General features: G+C 33.5%; 1 long non-coding RNA gene across 2 annotated transcripts; it reads left to right on the top strand.

Annotated features, from left to right (window-relative positions):
- The first annotated feature begins 1974 nt into the window (after positions 1 to 1974).
- LOC148938195 (uncharacterized) lies at positions 1975 to 16098 on the top strand. Of its 2 annotated transcripts, none has more exons than XR_016140897.1 (2): positions 1975 to 2105; positions 15215 to 16098. It is a non-coding gene; the product is annotated as an uncharacterized LOC148938195 (long non-coding RNA). The 2 variants fall into 2 exon arrangements; XR_016140899.1 differs by lacking the exon at positions 1975 to 2105 and adding an exon at positions 14056 to 14160.
- The last annotated feature ends 1949 nt before the right edge of the window (positions 16099 to 18047 follow it).

Raw genomic sequence — 18047 nt, 5'->3', positions numbered from 1 at the left:
AATAAAAATTTCAGCTGGCTAAGTCATTTTGTTCCGCGGTGTGGAGATATGATAAAACAACTGCTGGTAGTATCAAATGCCGCGGTAGAAAGAAAGCAAGAAAAGGATTACTTTACTCGCTCGAACAATTCGATTATTGTGACTCAGATACTATCTCCGCGATAAGAGATAATAAATAGTACATAATCGGAAAATATTAATATTAATATTATAATATCCCGATTAATATTCAAGTGTAATAATATTTCGTTTCAAATTTTACAATAGTTTCAAGAATTGAGAAAAAATAATAAGAAATAAAGGAAACACGCGTTTGCTAGAACAGGAAATATGCAAGACTACAGAAAGTTCCACGATGAAAAGTTTCTTGACTTGGAGTGACCAATCGTATCATTGATTTCATATTTCTCATTCGACGGAGGATCGAAATGCTGGTATTCTTTCGTTTAAAATCGCTTTTCGTAAAATCTTCGAATACGTTTCTGCGTGTGGGCCGCTACAAGGTCCTGTCACAACGCCCCCACGTTTTTGTATGTCGTGCTATGACCACATGGTGAATGGTGCCCCTCACGCACGTATCGACCTTTTCGCCCGAAATGGCAAGACCGAGGGTACAACTCGCATCGAATCGGTTAGCACTTTATCCGTGTTGGAAAAAAATAGCTCTACCAATCCACCTATTCGAGAAAATTCATCAATTAAATCGCTTAAATTTAATCGCTTAAATTTAATTTTTTTTCTTCGTTGTCATGAGAGAGAGAGAGAGAGAGAGAGAGAGAGAGAGAGAGAGAGAGAGAGAGAGAGAAATATGTCGATGTCTGATTGCCTTTTTATGAATTATTATTTATGAAAATTGCTTATTTCATAAATTATTTTCATAAGCTTAACATATTCGCGCATACGGATGAAGAAGCGTTGAAATAATAAATAAAATATGCATGAATCACAATTTTAAAGAGACTTGAATCTTCTTATAAATGTCGCACTTGATGTTCGTCTTTGGGCGTGTTTCCTTCGAGAAAGTGCAAGAAAACGAGAGCTCGATCCGCAAGTAGATACAGACTTAGCATAGTCGTCCGTAATGTAAGACAGACGTTGCCCACATATTTCTCGGGATTCAAGGGCGCTACCACATGCACTGCAACAGTTTTAAGGCGTCATTCACACCGACGAGACCCTCCCAGTTAATAACCGGAGGAGTTAATGGATGCGTGCCGATTTCCATTCTATCTAGTCGTGACCGATATTCCTTGCGTTCATCAACGAAGAAACGCAACAACGACGACGACGGTCGATGTTTTTTATATAGACTTTTCTACTCTCTCGCTCTTTCGCATAAATGAGATCGAATATATCTCTTATAAAAAATAGAGTTGTCAGTATTCTCTATTCTTCATTATAAAATCAGACAAGTTTAAAATGGATTTATCCTAAACAGACATGCTATAAAAAATTTATAGCAAATACATGTCAGTTAAAAAAATAAAAATTTATTAAATTAAACTTTGCAAATTTGTAAAGTTTTAATTGAAATTTTACGTGGCAAAATATTTTTATATATTATTATTATATTATTATATTATTAAAATCTAAGAAATTCCTTGAGAAAAATTTCTTAAAGCAATTTTTCGTTAAAGAAAGATCGATCCAAAATCAACAAAGAAATTTACTCATGAATCTCACATCGTTCATAATATAATAATTTTTCATTGTATTTGAAATTGCAATGAAATTGTGTAAATTAAAATTCCATTGATGAAATTACAAAATTCACTTTTTCAGACTATCGTTCTTTATATATCATTGCCCAGTGTGACGTTTAGAATTTACATATTTATCTACATATTTATCATTTGTCTGACATACTTACATTTATCTACATCTTACATTATCGTATGACACCTACGTGAAAAATATCAGCGTATCAGAAGGTGTTGTTTTCTTTCTCAGTCGTGCGAAAAAAAGTGTTTCAATATGCGAAGAGGGGCTTAAGATTGGATTTAAGCGCGACAGCGATCCGCTTTCGCGGATCCCGCGCGTCGCGTTTACCTCAAGATTTACAAGTCAATCATTCCTGGAATATACTGACAAAACCGGAGCCGGAGGTAACAGACAGTTTTCATCTTTCGTCAAATCGTCACGTCACTCACGCTATCGTCGCGTTATCCGCATGTTTTGCATGCGGTCGACGTGACAAGTCCGCTGTATGGATATCCGGGTATGCCCGTGCGCGGGGCGCGCCGCAGGCTTGAAAGAAATGCTCTAATTGGATTTATCGCGGGCGACCCGTTAAGCATTTAGCGGTGCACGTCACAATTGCGCCCCGGCCCTCTCGTAATATAGCGGTGACTCACTCGCGCGGCGTTCTCGTTTCATTGGAGAGAACGGTGATCCCAGCTCGCGCGCTCTGGCGCAACACGACAGTCCCCCTCGGAATTACGGATCCTATCGCTATCGAAAGAAGCCAAATTAGCTAGAAATCGGCAATTTTTTCAGAAAAAAAATTCACCGAAAAATTATTGTAATTACTAAAATTATTAAATCTGATCTAAATTATTGTAATTCTACGCGGTAGCATCACAATTTTCTTCTATTCCTTTATCGAAAAATTTTGTTTTTACTAATGATATGTAATAGACGCTATATTTCAAAAACGAGTGTTCTTATTTCAATAAAATTTTAATATTAGTTGTAAATTTTTGTTGCTTCTTAAATTAATAATAAACCTTCAAAATCTTAATGTTTGCTTATCTAAGATGTCAATTAAGATTGGCTATGATACGTGATATTTTCAAAGCATGACAGATGTGTTATGTTAAGATATTTCGTCATCTGGCAATATAAAAAGAAAAAGGATATTATATTAATATCTTTAAGAGTCTCTTATAACGACTGCAATTCCGGTCGCGCAAAAGTACACGTTCTACCACCGTCTAACCAGTAACTGCTTTTTACTGGCAGTGCCGTTATACCGTTTATATAGTGAAAAACTTGGCGGCTGTCCGAGATAGTCCGACGTAATGGATGTATCTATTAGGAACACATCACGTTCTCGAAAATGATCAAACTCATCGCTTTCGGAAGTTTTATCTTTGTCTAATAATTTATTGCTTTTAAATGAAAAAAAAAAAAAAAACCGTATAAATTTTATGTTCCTCAGATAAATTAATGAGAATACATAAATTGATCACGACTAATCACTGCTAATCTTGTTTTACTATTTTTTAATCAAAAGGTCCGGAAAGAAATTAGCGAAATAAATCCTTCTATCTCAGATGGCTCATAAATATGCATTGCATCGATTAATTTTATATATAAATACATAGAACGTCGAAATTTTCACGTGTGAATCTCACAGATTCATTTATTTCGCAGCTTTAATCGCACGGCGACATCGTAAAGCAATAACGAGAATTTTCGCTTGATGTCCGGTTTTATCCGGAGCCGGCATTACAGCGCTCTGCAAAGTCAGTGCTCGTAATTCAATTGCGATTTGTAAGTACATAGTAAATACATCTGTTTTTTAAAAATACAAAAAGAGACAGTTGTCTGTGGAAAAGCAACTGTTTTTGTTAGAAATAATTTCAAATGACGAAACAATTGCATTATAAATCGTAACAACTGAAATATTTTAATGCAACATCTAATGCACTCATGAAATATATTTGTTCAACGAAAAAGAAAAATACATTTTTATATCTTTCCCTTTTACATTTCTATGCTAACATTCTTACAAAGAGCAAATAATTATAATTATGGTGCGTTACCTATGACCTTTTAAAAGCTGTCATGTCGTAATATCGAAGTATTCTCGAATACTCGAAAAGACACTTGGAAACTGGATTATGATATTCTGTAATATCGAAATCCAATAACGACCTCAATCGTGCATAATACTCGTTTGTGAGCCGGAATCGTATGTACGTGTGATATTCAACAGAGATTGATCGCATTTACGAATTATATCGGTGCTTTAAAAAGTTATTAATTAATAAGAGAAGCAACATTATAAAATACAATCAAATAATTGATATTAAAATATAAATAATTGATATTATATGATATTATATGATATTATATGATATTATAAAATAATACCATTTTGTGTTAAAATATGAATAAAAACAACATTAAAAAGGCATTTTGAAGCTCTCAGTATATTCATTAAATTTTCTCATATCTGCTCTGTTTGAAAAGGTATAGATTATGTTATTAAATATATGTCATTGTTTGTATTGCGGTATTTTTTCCCCTTTTTTCTCTATGAAAAGCTAATATCCATGCACGTGTATCATCCTTTACTTTCCCAAGGGATTATTCAAGTATACCGGAAGTGTCTAATTATCATAGTCTTGCGATTCGTGACAGCTGCAAACTGAGAAAGGACGAATTCTCCAGTGGGCATCACCGATGCGAAGACAAACATTGACATTGAGCCGAGGCATAATGATGTCACTCGCGCGCGGAAGTGACATCACTTCGTCGGCTCCTTGGTCCGACCCACGAATAATTTGCAGCTCGTCCAGCCTGACCTTTAAATCGCATTTTCGATACAAGGCAACTGAATGCACATTCTTTACATTTTAAATAAAAGCACACAAACATGTACGTAACATAAAAATAATTTAACACAAGTTTAAACTTGTGATACTAGATAAGTTAATTCTTATATATTATGTATTATGTTTTTTCACATTATATATAATTGTTATTTTTATGGTTAAATGTGTTTTACAACTAATATTAGCATCATTAATACTATTTTTAATATTAGAATCATTAATACTATTTTTACAAATATAAAAGATTAAAAATGAGATAAACTTTTAATAATATAAATTTTGCAATAAAATGTCATATTTAACATAAAGAATTAATAACAATTATTTGGAATTCAAATTCTTGGAATTTATTCGAAAAAAGTTTAAATCTGAGGAACGAAGGATGTTTGATGAATGGGACATATGAAATTTCAGTATTGAGAGAGATCGTAATAAACAAGTTATATTTAACATTATTATAAATTCGCATGACGTCATTTTGTGAGCTCATCTTTGAACTATCCGGTCGAGATTGGAACTTTCAAAGATAAGATTTTTGCGTATTGCGATTGTGATTTTTCATTATGACTTTTCGATTTTCGCAGACGAAGTCCATCCCCAAGCACACCACAGTTTTCCCTTCAGTTTTCCCTTTCTCGATCGTTTCTCTGTCAGGTTTTAATCACTGGCTCTCTACGAGGTTCGCTCGCAAAGCAATGCTCGCTAATGCAACGAGCTGATTAAGTTACCTAACTCAGATTCTTAAGAATCGAATCATCAACGAGAAAGAATTTATTAACGCTCTCGCGACGACTATTGATTGCCGCATTTATATTAAATTTGATGTATTCACGATTACACGTACGTCGTCATTTTAATTACGTATCTATCATTTTAATTATTATACGTCATGTCTCTTTTATCACTGATTGACCGTTTAATTTTTCTTTAATTTCCGCAATGTCTACGTATTTTAAATCGTGTTACGAAAATACGATTCCATTTACAAGGTGAACAGAGAAGGAAAATTGCAGTAGCAGAAAGAAAAAAGAAAACTCAATTTCATGGATGTTTCGTCTCGATTTCGCGTGAAAAGATTCGATTTGGCGATGCTTTGATGTTGAGTAAATCCATGATTCGGCGAGGGAGCAATTGCTATCCGAAGGACTTCGTATCCTACACGCATTACAGTTAGTCGAATTAGGATCCGACCAATGCGACATGCCTCGTGAGATACTGTTATAATTGGTTCTATTACATATCAATAATTAATTATAAGAAATTGCAATTTGCTTTAACGGTATAGAATCTAAAAAAAAATTCATATAATTTTTTAACGGTTCAACTTTGTGTTAAGTAGTACTATCTATCTTGCAATTTATAAAGATAATGCTTCTTACTTTCTAAGTATCATTGGATTTATTCAATTCTTTTGCTAACAAATAACTCAATATCAAATGGTAAATCGCCTAGATTTTGATTTTCGTGTCTCACATACGATTGAGGATCGCGAGGATCTAAGGTCCTCCGACACTGGCATTCCCGAACGATTGTGTCACGCGTACCGATAGACTCTCTCTCTCTGTATTTCGGTTCACCCTGTATGCAGATACTGTCAGAACGCAGTCGCCCGCTGCCCGTTACGTGTCAGAATGCGTCCGAAACGATCGTGTTAAATCCGCGGCACGTGATATACGCGATCCGATGAAGGCCAAACAACCGCGAAGCTCAAAGAGACCGTATCGCGTTGGCGCGACATTGTTATCGGGCCAGTGTGTTTTGCTGAAAATTATATCATCTGATATTTATACATAGAAATGCGAAGTGTATCACGCTTCTCAGCTTGTATAGCCAAGCTAACGATATCTTTCGGATGATAACTTTTTGAGATAAAAAATTAATTATCTTTTAGGGTGCCAATGAGAAAGTCAACAGGAAGGAGAAATATAAAACTGAGATTCCTACTGTTAAACAGTTTAAAAAATTCAAAAATGCACTACTAAACAAAGTTATTTTTCCAAATTATTCGAAATATTTAAACGAGGTTTCTAACAAGCCTCGCGCTTTTTCGACAAAATGCCATTGGAATCCGCAGGTGAACGCGAAGATATCTTGTATTGGTTCGCGGACACACAATAAATATTCGCATGCGTTTAACCAATCAATGTTCACGATCGGAATGCCGTGCCACTCGACCGCTATATTTAGACATGCGAATTTTAATTAAGTACGCGACAACCTATCGTGTGTACAAGATGACAGCATAACGGGAGGTCGAAAAACGATCGATATATTCCCGATAGCCGATAATTCTAACGATTGTCCAAATTTGGTTGAATTGAACAAAACTCGATTTTTATAAAAATTAGACCAGATACAAATAAATCCTGAACCCTTTCTACTATCTGTTTTTAACAATTATCGGTTTAATTAGGGAAGGATAAGTATCGATAGGATAAATTAATATAAATTCAATTGAGTGATCATAACACATATAAACGTTCACATATAAACACATTTTTAATGTTTTTATTGTTTCTACGAAATTATAATAAAACGATAAAATGTATATAAAATAACACGTAATTAAATAACTGCATTTCAGAGATAATTTATTTGTGTTCTGATGGAAATTAAATTATCATTTGTTTTTAAAATGTTTCTATACGTAACGTTAATTAAATATTTATTTTCAAATGGAGTCATCGATTTAATCAGCACTTTGCAGTTATTATGGAATTAGATATACTATATGGAATTACGCAATTTAAAAAGAATGACTTGGTTAAGAAGAGTCATTTAACGTTATGCGGTTTTAACGGCGCGATCGCCCATTTCCCATTTATGTCCATTACGCATGCGATTCCACAAACTTCACAAGATTACGGTTTCCCGTAACAGCAGTACAAGTAACTGCTAGAAATCTTAATACTGTAATATTGCATCATGATTTTCAACTGACCTACTCTTAAATATTAAATTTATTTTAAAAATTTGATTCTGAACCCGTGACATCCATGGTAATATTAAAACATAAAAATATAAAAAAATAATATTTAAATATAAAAATATAATCCGGTAACTCAGTACCTTATAAATAGAATTAAATTAAAATTCTCAGAATTTTATCTTTTTTTTATTCTTTAATTGCATTTATCTTTTGTTTAATGTCTATTCTCTGTTCTCTATTATACATTGACAACATTATATTCCATTCATTTTTATCTATGATTTCAAAACATCCCGTTTGCATTTAATTTGTCCTATCGTAATAATCTCCAAAGACGTATGCATCTTCCGTCGCCGCTGTGAGAAACGGCATCTCACGAAAGGAATGTAAAAATGAGGCATCGAATATGCGTTTTAGCGTAAATTGCGAGTCCTGTAGATTTATTGCGACGGAAACAACGCGCGAGAGGATTAACTTTAAGTCACGATGCTCGACGGAAAAATATTCAGAAAAGCAAGAGCGATCGCGCGAGAAAGGATAGACGGAGCCATAATTCGTAAATTATGCAATGACGACTAATGTGCTTGTCCATGGGGCAATTGACCTTTATTATGTTAAACGATGTGACCCTAACACAACCGAGAACGATGGTCATGCCTGTCGTAAAATAATTCAATTATGCGTTCCCTTGCGATTTGCAAAGCCAAATAGCGCGGCAGTCATTTCCAGTGTTGTTCTAAAAGACTTCTCTGATATTCTCCGTGTATCACGAATGGAGATTAAATTATCTCGATCATAAAATTTTTATTAAGTCATTTTACATTATTTTAGAAAAATTTATGTATAAAATACAACCTATCATTATCTAAAGTTTAAAATTGTGTGAAACGACTGTTAGATATAATGAAACCTATACTTACAAAAAAAAAAATAAATTCTTTATATCTTTCGTCAGTTATCAAAAGCATGACATAAGCATTATGTCAAAGCTTGTTGTTTTATTATATAGTGCGAAATTAAAATGCATTAAAAATAACTTTGTGTTACAATAAATGTAAAGCCTTAACTTACCATCTAGATATGCACAATACAAATTAATTAATTGTGAATTAGTAATTCCCTGTGCCGTTTTGATGATTATGTAGACTTATAACATAAATGAAAAAGAAAAATTTAATCTCTTAGCAATACTTATTTGTAATATCTCTTAACATAATTAACGAATAATATCAACTTTTGAATTACGCATTAAACATAAAAGCGAAATTAATACCATGAAAATACAAATTTAAAATTTGTGAGGACATAATTAACAGAAAGATTTTTAATCCTCTAATGATCTAATCCACTTTTTCAAGAACACAAAAAGATCAATCTACATTTAAGATTAATCTCTTTAATTTTTCCGAGAAAAGTTAGATCGAAAATAGAGAATGATACTCTTGTATTTTTTACGAGAGATCCGAAATATTGTTACCGTGCCATGAATCTGAGAAGTTCCACGCCGTTAATAAAGCGAATCTGAAATTACTGTTCGTTGTGAAATCAGATTGTCGTTTTGTGCCATACGAGAAAGAGTTCTCAAAATATCTATGATGGGTGATCTCGCGAGAAAATTTCACGGTGCTTGGTCAAGACGAATTTAAGCGTGGCGCATTCTCCCATGTCTCAAAACGAGACACAGGAAGACAGATAATCAGCTGTTACCACAGTGGCCGTTTCCGGCAAGCGCTGCGGTTGTAATTAAACGCGATATGTGAGTAATGCATGAGGCGCTTTCGCGCTAATGCGCGTTAACTTAAACGCGAGACGGTATCGCGTTCTTTTGATTGCTAAGAAGAAAAAGGCTAGCTGTCGTATGTATATATATATATATATATATATATATATATATATATATATCGTCATGACAAACGGTCAAAATGCGCCTCAAATATATTCCACGGACAAAATGCTTTTAAGATTATTTGTACCGACAGTCATATGTATCCATTTTTTAAATCTTTTTAAGAAATAAATAGAACGAAATACGATACGTCATCGAAAAGTTGAGAATTGAAGTCATGCAAGGGAGTCTGCAATTCCAATTTGAGAAGTAAATTTACTTGTTCTGCAAAGAAATACGTTTACGTACATATGACGTCACCTTTGTAACGATATGATTTATGTGTTGTGTAAATTTTGTAAAAGGAAAAAAAAACAACGCATATTTTACCGCGTGCAATTTTTTTTTATTAAGAAACATAATAGTTGATGAGTCTATAAATCGTCGATCTTTATTACATCGCGAGTGTAAAATATGTTTCTCGAAATATGTCTCTCTTGTGAATAGCAGCAGATGAGAAGACAAACTCCTCTCTTGCTTCACTTCGACTGAAACAATGCATGCGTAGGTTAAACTTATCAAGCTTGGTAGTGTCGAGAAAGAGAATCTTCCTCCGTAATGACTGTCCATGCTCCAATGATTATCATTTTGAAATTTTGTCGCTAAACATGGCAATGTATCAATCGTACAATGCTATTATTAATTTATTTGTTCTTTTATATGTATTTTAATTCAAAATATAATTTTAAATAAAAACACACATATATAATTGTAAATAAATATACGTAAATATGTAGAAATTATTACGATTATAAGCAATTCTTAACTTGAAGTTTTTCGTTTCTAATCCTTACTTTTCAATTGACAATTCAATCTTATTAAAATATACATAAAGCAAATTTATAACAAATTGTAATTTATTAACTAATTAAATTCGTCTTGATAACAAAGAGAAAACAAATTAGGAAAAACTAATTATAAGATGTGCACGAGAAACATTTTAATTTTAAAAATGCATAATATTATTTTAATATTATATTATATAATTTTATATGATAAAATTTTTTTTCGTATTACATATAATCTCTTGCCACAGCGATCTCCAAGGATATTTTCATCGTTTATTTCTAATTTACACTCCTGTCAGTAAAGAAACCTGATCTCCCCCGGGACAGTTTCTACACAAGACCATGTCTGCTTTCAGGGCCACAAAAGGCGAAAAGAGAGAAGGGGGTGATCATGAAGGGTGCAGCCTAGATAAGAGCCAAAGGGTGCGGTTGATTATTCTCATGTCCAGGTTAATACGACAGAGTATAGGCTCACCTTTCAGCTCCACAGTTGGCACCCCATTCCGAAAGTTCAAAGCTATTTAATTGATAGCCAGTTGAACGCGCGAACAAATTTAGAATCTTTATCAGGTTATTGCTTTTAATTTTATAAGAGGAAACGACCTAAGGAAACGAACCTAATATTAATTATAAATTTTTGTACGAAATCTAAATCCAATTATAATTATTTTAATTTACAATTATTTGTAATTTATTATTATTTCAATATTTATTTACTTTTGTTTCTTCCGTAATTACGATATATCTAAAATATCTAAAATTTTTTTTATCCAAATATAAAATAAAATATTTTAACATAGCGAAAAAGGTTTTGTTATATTGAAATATTATATTGTATTGAAAGGGAATTTATTTATAATATATATTTTCCAATATTATATTTTACTTTGCTGAAAGGCAATTCCAATTCTATTTATTTATAATATATATTTATAATGTACACACACGCGCGCGCGCGCGCGCGCGCGCACACACACACACACACACACACACACACACACACACACACACACACAGTGTTTTCTGAGTTCTTTTCAATAAAAGTCATAAGGCTCCGATTGCTCACACGGTCCGTGAGGTAGGATCAATTCGACACACTTGATATACGACGTCATGAAAGAAGTTCGCTCCCGATAATTTCACGTGAAGATACGCGACGTTCAAAGCCATCTAGCTTACCGTTACGTGTCTGACGAACGTTCACGGTCGTTTGCTTTATCCGGATATTCGTTATATATGTCGTTACAATTACGAGATGACCACAGTCTTCCGTGTAGATCCACGATTTACCGCCAAGAAATCCTACTCTCACGCAGAAATCCGCTATGGCCGACTCTTGCAATCTCAGTCGAATAAAATATAGCACGATTATTAAATAAAAGGCTACTAAAATCTATTAGTATTTGATTGTCAGAAAAAGCAATAAAAGCTGAGTATGTTTATAAAACAAGCAGGAATATTGAAAAAAAAGAATTAAAAGATAAGGACTAAAAAGGATATTTTTATAAAAAATGATATCTTTTATTGGTTATTTTATTAATAATTATTTTTCGTAGTTATTTTATTAATAATTGTTACTTGTTGCAACGTGAATTATTTTCTCTATTTCTTTTTATGTGTCGAGCGCACGGCATATGCGCAAAAATGCGAAATCTAAAACATATACGTTTCATATACGTTGCAAAATCTGCCATCGGTTCCTGAATTCAACGCTTCTTGATATACGAATAACATTTATATAATTGCCATATCGATTTTGCCATTTTTTGTATTCCGCTGATTGTAGTGTGATTGATTGAATTTGACACGAACAAATATAATCAAAGCGACAGGACTGTTCTTCCACACACCATATTTCATGGAATTAATTCATGACAATCGTGTTGAGATGATTGTTGAATATATAACGGTTTATAATAAGTTTTTTTATAATTTATATAAAATAATTTATCTACATTTTTCTAAATTTAAATTTTATTTTATAAATTAATAATTATCATTATATAATCTTTACCTTTGATAATATCTTGCCTTTTTAAAATTTTAAATCAAATATAAATGATAAAATATTCAAATGCGAACATTAAAGCAATGACTTATTAAATAATCTATTATATCGAATACATTAAATAGTTATTGCTCCAATAAAAAAAATATTCCAATAAAACCAAAATATGTTGTTCGTTAGGAATTCAGATAATTTTGATACGCCAAAAATATTGAAGTGGTAATTCAACCTTCCAATTCCAATTTTATCGATATTTTATGGTTTATTTTCCTGAAAGATTACATGTATAAAATCCTCCTTTAAAAATTTATATTACATATAATGTATTCATTAATGATTTCGTGTCGAAAATTAATGATATTTGAATAATAATACGTAATAAAATTGAACAAATTGTGCAAAAGATCGCATTTGAAAACATGAAGATAAAAGATACAAAAAATTAAGAATATGTGTAAACATTAATGCAAAAGAATATAAAAATGTTAAATATAAAATTATTATTCGACTAAATAATTATAAACGATATGAAGAAATATTCTTAGAAAGTCGGCCTTTCATAGAAAGGCCTGAAAGAAAATCAATATTATATACGGTACATACTACTAGTGGTTTAAACATTCATTTGCGGAAAGGTTGTATCGCTTTCGTATATCGGAAATTGAACGAGATGGCGAAATCTGAGCGAAGGTGTATGCAACGAACCGTAAAATTATGAATGATTCAAACAATAGCCGGTCATCTAATTCAACGTTAATCTATCGCTATCGAATCAACCAAGCAATTTTGTTTTACACATTTTCTCCTTTTACATATTTCTATTTCTTTTTTACGTTTCTTACGTTTTTTACGTTTTTTACGTTTCTTCTTTTCTTTCCATTACTTCTATTTTTCTTTTCTATTTCTTCTTTTTCGAATCGCGCAACCATTGCCGTTTTATTTTAAACGCAATAGCGCTTAGGAAACATTAATGATACGGATGGACATCTACGGAGAGAATTCGATATATCGCAATAATCAGAATCATCACGCCATCGCTGTTTAATCCTAGAGTATGACTCATATCGTTTGCGCACTTTGCTCTGTTTACACGATTCATGCAAATTACAAGTTACTATTTTCTCGGCGCCCGTTATTGTGCCAGGCTAATCTCGATATAATCGAAGGCTTGTGAGATCAATAATTGAACTGTTGGATGCACAAAACCTGATAAATATACTATTGCGAGCGATGAAGGAAAGAGAGATTTTCCGAGAATTTCATTAAATGTTTCGCTTCATTTCATTAACAAAGTACATAATGAGGATACCCAGGAAAATTATAATGCGCTAAGTTTCGAGCTATTAGCAATATTAATTGGAAGAAATTATAAACTGTTATATTATATCGATTTTATCATGGATTCTTTTTCAAACGTGAAATCACATTACCGGAATAAACCGTGCCAGATACATATATTTGTATTTACAGAACACCTCTTCAAATTAACGTATAGATGATATATATATATATATATATATATATATATATATATATATATAAAAATAAGCAAGCGGATCGTTGAAAATAAATCGAACTGTTTATCGTGCAAACAGCTATGATACTTTTACGTGATTTTCCCCGATATTAGCGCATCAAATAAATTGAAATTTCTCGATGGTTTCAACGGGATATATCGTTCGCCATATTTATTCTTCGGTTATGAAATTTATAACTAGAGCCAAGTCGCGCGATTACCTTAATTACAGTGCTCTTTTAAGTAAGCACGTCCCTCGGGAGTCCCGTGTGTTTCCGGAGGAGTACAAACTGTCGATAGTCACGCGATCTCGACCGGCCGTGTTAAGCGCGATAACAACTTCGCCGTCGTTCCAACTTAAAATAACTTGGCGCGTTAGAAAACACGAGAGGATCTGAAAAGAATCGACGTCCGATAAAAAGCAGCGTGTCGCGACGATGCTCGCGCATCGAGAGAAGTCCATCGATATTGCGTAAGTGTCACATTTCCTTCTCGAATAAGGTATTCATGGCTGCGAAAAGAGACATGGTCGTGGACTCGGACTCGAAACATTCGGTGCTCTGTACAAAGCCAGGCGTGGCCTTCGCGCAAGGATAAATCTCGTTAGGTGGAACTGTCACTCCCTGTTTCCTGTTTATAGCGTGTTACGTATCACGAGCTCGCTTTGGGGCACCGATCGCGATCTGTACGAATGGGAAAATAGCAGTACGAAATGGCGCAACGCGCGGGAAATGGTTGAATACGAGGTATACGAGTTTTTGTAGTGGAAAACATATTGATTTATTAGCGGCATTTACCGCGACGTCAGCATGGCATTTCTGTATGCATATCGTTGTCGACGATTGAAATCTCTGGCCGGATTACGGAAGAAATTCGCGCGGAAAAACTGCACGCTTTTCTAATTGGCGTGCCCGGAGCTGCGATAATGTATACAAATAGCAGCCGTCCTAAAATATTTTCTTTCGTTCGAGGTACAACCACCTCCGACGTGCATTCATGCGACAAATGGTGCGTAACAATGACGTAAAAAAATGACGGCGCTACCGCGTGCTCGGAGCGCAAACCGCAAACGCGCGCTAAGTATCGATAATTGACGTCTAACAGTCTACTCGCTGTTTATGAAAACCCGCTGGTTGTCTAGCAAATGTCGTTTCTTCTTCGAGACGAAGTAATAAGTAATAGCCGGTCCTACATTTCCCTTAAAGCGCGAACAGAAACGTCGGTGGAGCGTGAATAGAAGCTACTTACTCGCTTATTTACATAAGAAATTCCGTGTTATTATAGAATGAGATATATGAAATATTTATAGTCTTAGCACTAATTTACGCGTATGTGCATCGTATCGCGTCGCCACTTACTGTGATACTTATGAAAATGAATATTTTATGTGTAGCGCATAAATTCAAAAGAATGCAGCGTGGGTACGGATTATCCTACTTTCCGTCTTGCGATCATTACGAGGTCACATCATCGCGGAAGTTCGTCTCTCGCAATATATCATCATCTGCGACCGATTTCTTTTGCAGACGCATCACGTGAAACGCAGCCTCTGCGGATCAACGCACGAAAGTAGAAAATGAGCGCAGTGACATTGGTGCATTCATCTCTACTGAAACGGATACGCCGTATATATTTCTGGCATTCTTGGAAAAATATTTCACATATCTAATTTAAAAAAATCTAAGAAATGAAGTAAATAAATAAGATATTCCTTCTCTTTATAAAATTTGAAGAATAAGATAAAAAATAATAAAGTTAAATTATAAATTAAAATAAAATGAAATTGTAAGGAGCTTCAAATTATAAGGAACTACAAATTATATGGTTTAAAATAAGCTTCGTCGCTTAAGAATAAAAGAGAATGATTATCATTTTTTGAGAAAAATGACGTTTTACATGTGTTACTCATACATGTGCGAAATGCAGGCGTCACTTTACAACAAGCTCGGGTAAACGATAACAATTGATCTAATTGCAGTGGCATGTGCGTCTCGTTGCTGATATATGATTTGCGTCTCATGTTTTACTATAAAACGTAACTATGCGCGAAATTGCGACGGGTAAAAAGATTGGTGTAGAATTTCAATAAAAAAATATTCTATTAAAGATTCAACAAAATTAAAGATTCAACAAAATTAAAGATTCAATAAAAAAATTACATTAAAAGTTTACAAAATAAATTTGTTTGTTTTATTTATAAATTGCACCGTTAAAAAAATAAGCGTTAATATGTATGTACATTTTAATAATTTCATGGTATCGTAAATATTTAACAATTTCTAATTTCAAATTTAAATAATGAAAATAAGTTTAATACCGATATGAAACCAATTTTTATTTCAATAAAAAAATTAATAATATTAACATTAGATGAATGATAAGAAATATAAAACCATGTTTAAGATGCAAAGGTTCAAAATCCTCATTTCTTCCTTCCCATTGTAAGATTCAAATGCAAATCGATTTTATGATTGTATCGATTTTAACAATTTTGAATCATATCGTTAGCTTTACGTTCGCCAACTCTCGTCCTCTCCTTCGAAAACATCAACGGATGATATTACGACTCTGATGAACGAGGATATCGAAGCACTTTTTAATGTATGCGTTGCACCTCGTGAAAGTTCAGCGCATGGTAATACGAAACCAAAAAAGTCACCGATACTTTTAAAAAAGCGCTCGTACGCGAATGGGTTGCTTTCACTCGGACTTAAGATAAGAACGGATAGTCTTTCACATGAACCGACTGATCGCGCCTTAGTAATATAAAATCATAGCGTTAATTATCAACGAAGATGACGAAAAAGAGCAATTATATAAAAAAGAGCAATTATATAAATTGTAAATTAGTTATAATTTTATTTGTTTAAATATTATGAATAGTATTTAATAATAGTATGTAATTATTAATAACAATATGTAAATAAATTAATATCGTTTAAATATTTAATTTATTTATATACTATTAGTATTAGTAAATATCATATAATGATAATATTAAAAAATATTGATACAATATTTTTACAAACATTAGTTAAATATTAATATTTTCTGACGTTAAAAACCATTCAAAGAATTTGTCAACTATCCAAAAGAACTATTGAGAAAAGGAGCTGTGTACAAATTTAATTAAAACTAATTTGACGTCATAAAATTCCACACGATTACGAAACAGAACAAATCTGTCAAAGCTATCGTGTACTTGTTTCTGTGATTAATTACAATCGGCTACCTTGACAAGCTAAGGAACGCCTTGTAAAGAATATCCATAATAAAACACAACGCAAAACCTCACTTGAAAGAACGAAATCTATATTTGTCGATATGTTTGAAATTAGAATCTGTGCAAAAATGTGGAAAAATCAACAAAATAAATTTTCAGTAAGAGTATAATTTCTGCTTCTGTCACCATTCTCGTATACTTTTTATCGCACCTTCTGTAAGAAGAAAGATAATATACGATAATCGGTACATGTGTATAATTAATCACAACATTTTTTTATCGAATTGCTTGTACTTGATGGCGCGGAAATGTCTCGATCGAGAACAGCGGAGTGTCGTGAGGCGTTGAAGAGTTGCGCGAAGAATGCTAATGAATCGCGCGAGTCGGCGTGCTCTCTTCAAAGGAAAAAAAAAATCCCTTTCCAATTAGTACAATCCCATAACGGGGAAACTGGATACCCCTTTATAGGTAGGGCAGCCGATGTGTATGCTCGTGTAACTGGGTTGGCCCGACGACGTTGCTCATGCGGCCGTCGCCGTCTCTCTAAAGAAGGTCAAAAAATGCCGAGGACAATAAACCTGTCTTGTTTAGCTCGTGCATCGACAAAATTCGAAGAGAAGAGAGTGACGTGTATACATTTTACAATATCAACCAAAGTCGAATTCATTCACGAGCTCCCAGACGTCGGCGCATATAAATGCAATAAAAAAATGAAAAGCAACGTTTAAACATGTTCTCTTATCGAGTGTCACTCTTGCTCGATATAACAATTATTATCATGCTCTATTTCCATGGAAATAGAGTTATTCTAAAAATAAAATTGCAAATTGACAAAACGATCACATCACAGGCATCTTACGTGAGAAGAAGCGGCGAAACCCCAACGACTGAGAATTACGTGTTACGAGGAAATTAGCATAATCCCACGTGAGAGTACGTCGTTGCCATCCGGCCGAAATTGGCGAGCGGTACGTTCGGATAAAATATTAAAATCGATTCACGGCGTATCTGGCACGGACTCGTAAATAAGAACCGCGCGGGAAAAAGTTGCTCGCGCGTTTAAACGCATGGATTCGGGCCGACGCGACGCAACGCTCGAAAGTTATTATTTCACGAACTCACCTTTCGTCACGCGA

Source organism: Pogonomyrmex barbatus, unplaced genomic scaffold (assembly GCF_055798465.1).
Source record: "Pogonomyrmex barbatus isolate J1 unplaced genomic scaffold, ASM5579846v1 scaffold1, whole genome shotgun sequence".
NCBI lineage: Eukaryota > Metazoa > Arthropoda > Insecta > Hymenoptera > Formicidae > Pogonomyrmex > Pogonomyrmex barbatus.
Note: the sequence above shows the minus strand (reverse complement) of the source record. Positions and strands in the feature narration are given on the sequence as shown.